Source organism: Danio aesculapii, chromosome 2 (genome assembly GCF_903798145.1).
Source record: "Danio aesculapii chromosome 2, fDanAes4.1, whole genome shotgun sequence".
In the NCBI taxonomy this organism is placed as follows: Eukaryota; Metazoa; Chordata; class Actinopteri; order Cypriniformes; family Danionidae; genus Danio; species Danio aesculapii.
In genome coordinates this window covers 48,846,089-48,853,646 of record NC_079436.1, presented here as the reverse complement: position 1 = coordinate 48,853,646, position 7,558 = coordinate 48,846,089, and positions in this window count along the sequence as shown.

Genomic DNA, 7,558 nt, shown 5'->3' with positions numbered 1-7,558 from the left:
ATAAGGGGTATAAACATTGTTGTGTGGCAACAGACTAGTATAAGCAGCTTTTAAAGAGCCCATATTATGGGTTTTTGAAAATGCCCTTCCATGTAGTGTGTAACACAGCTCTAAGTGAAGTGAAATATCCAGCTAAGGCTTAAATCTGTAAGTGTACAGTGTTTAAAACTATTGATTCATCTATAAAAGAGTCGACTCATAGTGCTTCAAACGAGTCGTCTTGATAACGAGTCATTAGGTGTTTCGCAATGACGCAGCCACGAAACACAAGCCTCGCCAGTAGTTACGCGCGCAAACCAGGGAGATTTGAAACCTGCGGCCCCGCCCACTAACACAGAAAAAACACTAGACACACACACAAAGACGCCGCCGGTCGAATGAAGTCACGCTGTGCTCAGATGGATAATATTGACAGTCTCTACCCAAAGATGATTTGTTAACCTGGTACAGTACACGCGGTTACTCTTTATATTCTCTTATCACATGTAAGCCACGTTAAAAACGCGACGCGTGCCGCTTTGTTTACGGATTTAACGTTAAAGGCTTTTGTGAGCTCGCGTTCCACTGCCGTTTGTCGTTGCTATGGCGATCGATCGTAAGCTAGGAGACAGGAGACTCGTGTCACTTTCCCTAGTTCTTCTGAGGAGCGTTGTGTGTGTGTGTGTGTGTGTGAGAGAGAGAGAGAGACTCGCGTCGCTTTCCCTAGTTTTTCTGAGGAGCGTTGTGTGTGTGTGTGTGTGTGTGTGAGAGAGAGAGAGAGAGAGAGAGAGAGAGAGAGAGACAGACTCGCGTCGCTTTCCCTAGTTTTTCTGAGGAGCGTTGTGTGTGTGTGTGTGTGTGAGAGAGAGAGAGAGAGAGAGACTCGCGTCGCTTTCCCTAGTTTTTCTGAGGAGCGTTGTGTGTGTGTGTGTGAGAGAGAGAGAGAGAGAGAGAGAGAGACTCGCGTCGCTTTCCCTAGTTTTTCTGAGGAGCGTTGTGTGTGTGTGAGAGAGTGAGAGAGAGGGAGAGGGAGAGAGAGAGACTCGCGTCGATCTCCCCAGTTCTTCTGAGGAGGGTTGTGTGTGTGTGTGAAAAAAGCCTTACACTATGAAGCGCGTGTGCACTGTGACTACTTTTATATAGTTGATTACCAGCTGGGCATTTCACTCTGTCTCGTGCTGAAGCCTGTCACTGTCGACTAATCGCAGCAGGCTGTCATCAGTCCAATCAGCGCAGATTAGCTTCGCGCTGAGGAGGGGGTTGGGAACAAATGAATCGCTGAACGATTCATATGGGAGTCGCTGGGATAATTAGGTAAAAATAAATGCAGATTATAAGACCATCAAAGTGTTTTATGACCTTGCATGCATATTAGACTGTTGTTGGAGACCCTTACAACCTAAATATGACCCTATTTCATGTATAATATGGGCTCTTTAATGGTAAAAAAATAAATAAACACAGTCATCAAAACACTTAACAAGATTCTCCCTTTGTGCACGTCATCAGAGTGGGAAAGCCCTGACCATTAGTCTCCCTCATCAGCATAGAATGTTAGTTTTGAATCAGCCTCTATGCTGACACACAGGCATTTGTAGCTCCGCTTTATGAAAAGAGCAGAGATTTTAATTTAAAGCAACATTCACCAAAATGACACAATTAGGATCAAAGAGTAAAATGGCAGTTGGCAGTAGTGGTGGGGATGTCTAGGTGTCGGGGTGAGGTGTCTGAATAACACAGCTAAGAAGCTGTACTATGCATGGGGTTTCGAGCAGCCGCTGCTATCGGATACTATACCAAAGTCGGCAACCTGGGGTTTTAGACTGTACCAAAAAGCTGACGACCGGGGGGGAGGGGGTGAAATTATGGGAGACTCCCAGGAAAAACAGGAGTGTTGGCAGGTATGGGTTAAGTGTGCCAACATATAACACCATGGTGCTCACAGCGACCTGAGTTTGATTCCCGGCTCGAGGTCCTTTGCCGACCCTTTCCCTCTCTCTGCTCCCAATACTTTTCTGTCTGTAATCTTCACTGTCCTTTCCAATTAAAGGCGAAAACCCCCTAAAAATAATTATAAAAAAAATAATAATAAAAATATTTAAATCATTATTTGTGAGGTGTTTTACATACAAACTCTAGGGACATCCGAGACTTATTTTGCATCTTGTAAAAACGGAATAATAGGAAATAGCTATAGACATGCATTATTAAATTCATATTATCTTTATCTTATATGTGAAAAGTGTTTATGCTGCTTTTGTTTTGACACAGCAGTGCTGTCCGATGATGCTGTTTTTTGTTTTGTTTGAGCTATCATCTAAAACATTTATAGAGGTGTAAACTTCCTGACTTCAGATTAAAAAGGAAAAAAAAGTCCCTTAACTCAGGAATTGAGTGAAGTCAAAGGTGAAAATTTATTTAAGAAAGAACTTACATGTACCACTGAAACAGTGCTTTGACATCAGGAAAACAGCCAAACACACACACACACACACACATGGTAGCCTACTGATACTGGTATGAAGTGAATAAGTAAAAAATCAAGTACTGTGGCATGAAAAAAAAAAGATTTCAATGCATTGCATTTTAATCAAGTAAACTCAGCACACCTGAAGCAAGGATAGGAGCATGGGAAAAACTCCTACTTGCTGTATGAATGTTTTATTCTACACTCACTGGCCACTTTATTAGGTACACCTTACCTTACCTTACTGGGTTGGATCAGGACTGCCTGAATCCTTTGTGGCATAGGTTCAACAAGGTACTGGAAATATTCCTCAGAGATTTTGGTCCATATTGACATGATGGCATCATGCAGTTGCTGCAGATTTATCGGCTGCACATCCATGATGCAAATCTCCTTTTCCACCACATCCCAAAGGTGCTGTATTGGATTGAGTTCTGGTGACTGTGGAGGCCATTTGAGTACAGTGAACTCATTGTCATGTTCAAGAAACCAATCTGAGATGATTCGCGCTTTATGACATGGTGGGTTATCCTGCTGGAAGTAGCCATCAGAAGATGGGTACACTGTGGTCATAAAGGGATGGACATGGTCAGCAACAATGCTTAGGTAGGCTGTGGCATTGACACAATGCTCAATTGGTACAAATGGGCCCAAAGTGTGCCAAGAAAATATCCCCCACACCATTACACCACCACCAGCCTGAATTGTTGATATAAGGCAGGATGGATCCATGCTTTCATGTAATTGATGCCAAATTCTGAGCCTAGAATCTGAATGTAGCAGCAGAAATCGAGACTCATCAGACCAGGCAAGGCTTTTACAATCTTTTATTGTCCAATTTTGGTGAGCCTGTGTGAATTGTAGCCTCAGTTTCCTGTTCTTAGCTGACAGGAGTGGCACCCGGTGTGGTCTTCTGCTGCTATAGCCCATCCACCTTAAAGTTTGACATGTTATTCATTTAGAGACACTCTTCTATATACCTCGGTTGTAACGAGTGCTTATTTGAGTTACTGTTGCCTTTCTATCAGCTGGAACCAGTCTGGCCATTCTCCTCTGACCTCTGACCACAACAAGACATTTGTGCTCACAGAACTGCTGCTCACTGGATATCTTCTCTTTTTCTGACCATTCTCTGTAAACTCTAGTGTGAAAATCCCAGTAGATCAGCAGTTTCTGAAAAACTCAGACTAGCCCGTCTGGCACCAACAACCATGCCATGTTCAAAGTCACTTAAATCACTGATATGAACTGCGCAGATCGTCTCGACCATGTCTACACGCCTAAATGCATTGAGATGCTGCCATGTGATTGGCTGATGTAGTGGCAATTTTTCTTTAATGAGGCGTTCTCTGTGGTAAAAAAGACAAAGTCTTACCCAGGGTGTCTTTTAAAGTTTTATTCTTTGCAAAGAAGGTCACAATCATACAGCAACGACAGTTTCTGCAGAGTGAGACACTGAAACAGCGTGCTCTCTCTTTTTATCTGGTTTCTCCCCTGTACTGCTTACAAGGCCACTAAAGTCATGCGCTAGGCGCATGCATCATGGATTATAGGCAAGGCAAGTTTATTTCTATAGCACATTTCATACACAGTGGCAATTCAAAGTGCTTTACATAAACAGGAATAAAAGAAACAGTTATAAGAGAAATAAAAACAAACATAAAAATGGTAGGAATAAAAATAAAATAAAAGCTGATAAAATGTGTTATAAAAGAATTAAAAAGAAGAGAAAAACATAGTAGTCGGACGTAGCACAGTGCTCATTCAGTAAAGGCACAGCTAAACAGATGTGTTTTCAGTCTTGATTTGAATGTGCCTAATGTTGGAGCACATCTGATCATTTCTGGAAGCTGATTCCAGCAACAAGGGGCGTAGTAGCTGAAAGCCGATTCACCCTGCTTTGACTGAACTCTTGGGATTTCTAATCTATTTGATCCTAAAGATCTGAGTGATCTGTTAGGTTTGTATTCAGTGAGCATATCTGTAATGTATTGAGGTCCTAGGCCATTTAGTGATTTATAGACCAGTAATAATACTTTAAAATCTATTCTAAATGTGACTGGGAGCCAGTGTAAAGACCTGAGGACAGGTGTGATGTGCTCTGATTTCCTGGTTCTGGTCAGAATTCTGGCCGCAGCGTTCTGGATGAGCTGCAACTGTCTGACTGTCTTTTTGGGAAGGCCAGTGAGGAGGCCATTACAGTAATCCACCCTGCTGCTGATAAAAGCATGAACAAGTTTCTCTAAGTCTTCACTGGAAACAAAGCATCTAATTCTTGCAATGTTTTTGAGATGATAGTATGCTGATTTACTAACTGCTTTGATATGACTATTGAAACTCAGATCTGACTCCAGAGTCACACCAAGATTCTTGACCTTATGTTTTGTTGTTTGACCCTTAGAGCCAAGGTACGCATTCACCTTGAGAACCTCATCTCTGTTCCCAAACGCAATGACTTCAGTTTTCTCTTTGTTTAACTGAAGAAAGTTTTGGCACATCCAATTGTTAATTTCATCAATGCATTGGCAGAGGGTGTCAATGGGGCTGTAGTCATTAGGCAGTAAGGCTAGGTAGATCTGAGTGTCATCAGCATAGCTGTGGTAGGAGATTTGGTTCTTTCTCATTATTTGGCTCAGAGGGAGCATATAAAGGTTGAACAGGAGTGGTGCCAGAATCGAGCCTTGTGGGACTCCACATGTCATGGGTGTCCACCCTGACCTATGGTCACCTATACTGACATAGTAACCTCTTCCTTCAAGGTAAGATCTGAACTATTTGAGGACCGTCCCAGACAGCCCAACCCAGTTTTCCAGCCTATCCAGAAGTATGCTGTGATCGACAGTGTCAAATGCAGCACTGAGATCGAGCAGTACCAGCACTGTTAGTTTGCCTGAATCTGTATTTAGGCGGATGTCATTGATTATCTTTATAAGGGCGCTCTCTGTACTGTGATGTGGTCTGAAACCAGATTGAAAATTGTCCAAACACCCCTTGTAGTTTAGGAACTTGTTAACCTGGTTAAAAACAACTTTTTCAATGATTTTGCCAATGAAAGGGAGATTTGAGATGGGCCTGTAATTGCTCAATATGGTGTTATCCAGGTTGCTCTTCTTCAAGAGGGGTTTAACAACTGCAGTTTTAAGTGAGTTAGGAAAAATCCCCGAGAGAAGTGAAGCATTTACCACTTTTAGAAGATCCATTTCTAAGCAGGTCAACACCGTTTTAAAGAATGATGTGGGGAGCGTGTCAAGACTGCAGGTTGATGTTTTCATAACTTGCACGATCTCTTCTAAGATTTTGCCATTAATTGCCATGAAATCGGACATAATGTCTGATTTCTTAAGTTGTGGTTGAGCTAGTCTGACGTCGACACAATTTGGCTGATTGGATGAGCTGATTGCCTTTCTGATATTATTGATCTTGTCAGTAAAGAAATGAGCAAACTCATTACATTTGCTTTCAGAGAGTAGCTCACTGGGAATCCGACTGGGGGGGGTTGTGAGTTTCTCTATCGTTGCAAAGAGTTTACGAGCATTGTTTACGTTGCTGTTTATAAGGCTTGAAAAGAAAGTCTGCCTAGCAGTTTTTAGTTCCATATTAAAAGCACGAAGACTGTCTTTATAGATATTATAATGGACTACTAGTTTCGTCTTTCTCCACATACGCTCAGCTTTTCTGCACTGTCTTTTCGTCATTTTTAATTTTGGGGACTTAGTCCAGGATCCCCTTTGGCTGCTAGTTATATTCTTGGCTTTAACAGGAGCAATGTCATCTATGACATTCTTAACTTTAGAATTAAACAAATCAAGGAGAGAATCAACAGAGTCTGCAGATATACTTGGTGCTAGCGATATGGCCTTCATAAACTGCTCATTAGATTATAGTTATCTTTCCCCTGTATTGGATTCTTGTTTACTGCTTCAGGTTTGTCTTTTAATCAGGCCATATCATGTTTACGTTAGGTGTCTCAACCTTTCTGACCCATACAAAACAAGGAGACAAACAACATTACACAATAGAAGTGTAAGATGAAAAACACAGAGTAGTCATGCACAGTAAAATTGAGCAATGTAGAAAATGCATTCACATCTAAAAGATGAATATAAATGAATTTCCATTACACTGATTAGAAATTTGCATTAAAGAGCAGTTGGACAGGTGTACCTAATAATAAAGTGGCCTCTGGGTGTATATGTTTTGGTCCTTGATAAAGGTCATATATAATAAAAATATCCGTACAGAAAGTATTAATGATGAGTCTATCATTTATAAATGTTGAAAAAATTGAAAAAATCTTGTCTCATTAAACTTGAAATGAAAATGCTGAGCATAAACCCAGTGTTGAGACACAGACTTTGATTAAAAGGTTACTTGTGCACAGATATTTTCTAAACAGACAAAACCAAGAGTATAATAACTGCAATTTAAACAACAAATTTAGAAAAAATTGAAAGAAAGAAAATAGAAATAAATGAGAATAAATGATAAACGTGGCATAGAACTTAAATACAATGGCTCCATCTGGTGGTTATTATCACACACTCCCTAAAACATAGGGGAAGGGAAAAAATTAACTACATAGAAATTTGAACCAATCAGACCTTGCAGCCCGCAATCAGCAAAAGAGGGCGTGTCCGCAAATTATGGGACAGGTGAGAGTCAGAAAGATTGAGGGAGACTTGTGGAAAGGACAACCAAGGAAGTAATTGCAAATGGCCTGTCAAGGGATTATGTGGAGCCACGCCTATACTGGAAAATATGTTTTTTTTTCCCTATTTGTTTGTTTATACGGCATTAGGCAGGAGGAAGGACAGAAAATGGATGCCGCGGTTACTTTGTTTGTCTACACGTGAGTAACTGGTTCGTTATGGATTTTACTCTAGAAAAATGCGCTTTTGTTGTGTTGTTGGTTATAATAGTAATTAAAACACAGTAGCATGTTGTAAGTGACTGTTTGTCTGAAGCCTGTTGCACAAAGCCCGTTTGGGTTTTTACATGTGCAAATTTTGCAAATGTGTACTGTGGACTCTTGAGTAGGCTAGAGTAAGTAAAATTGAAAAGATTCATAAAATGAAATGGCCAGATTTTGCTTTCAATTGTTATTACTAATGT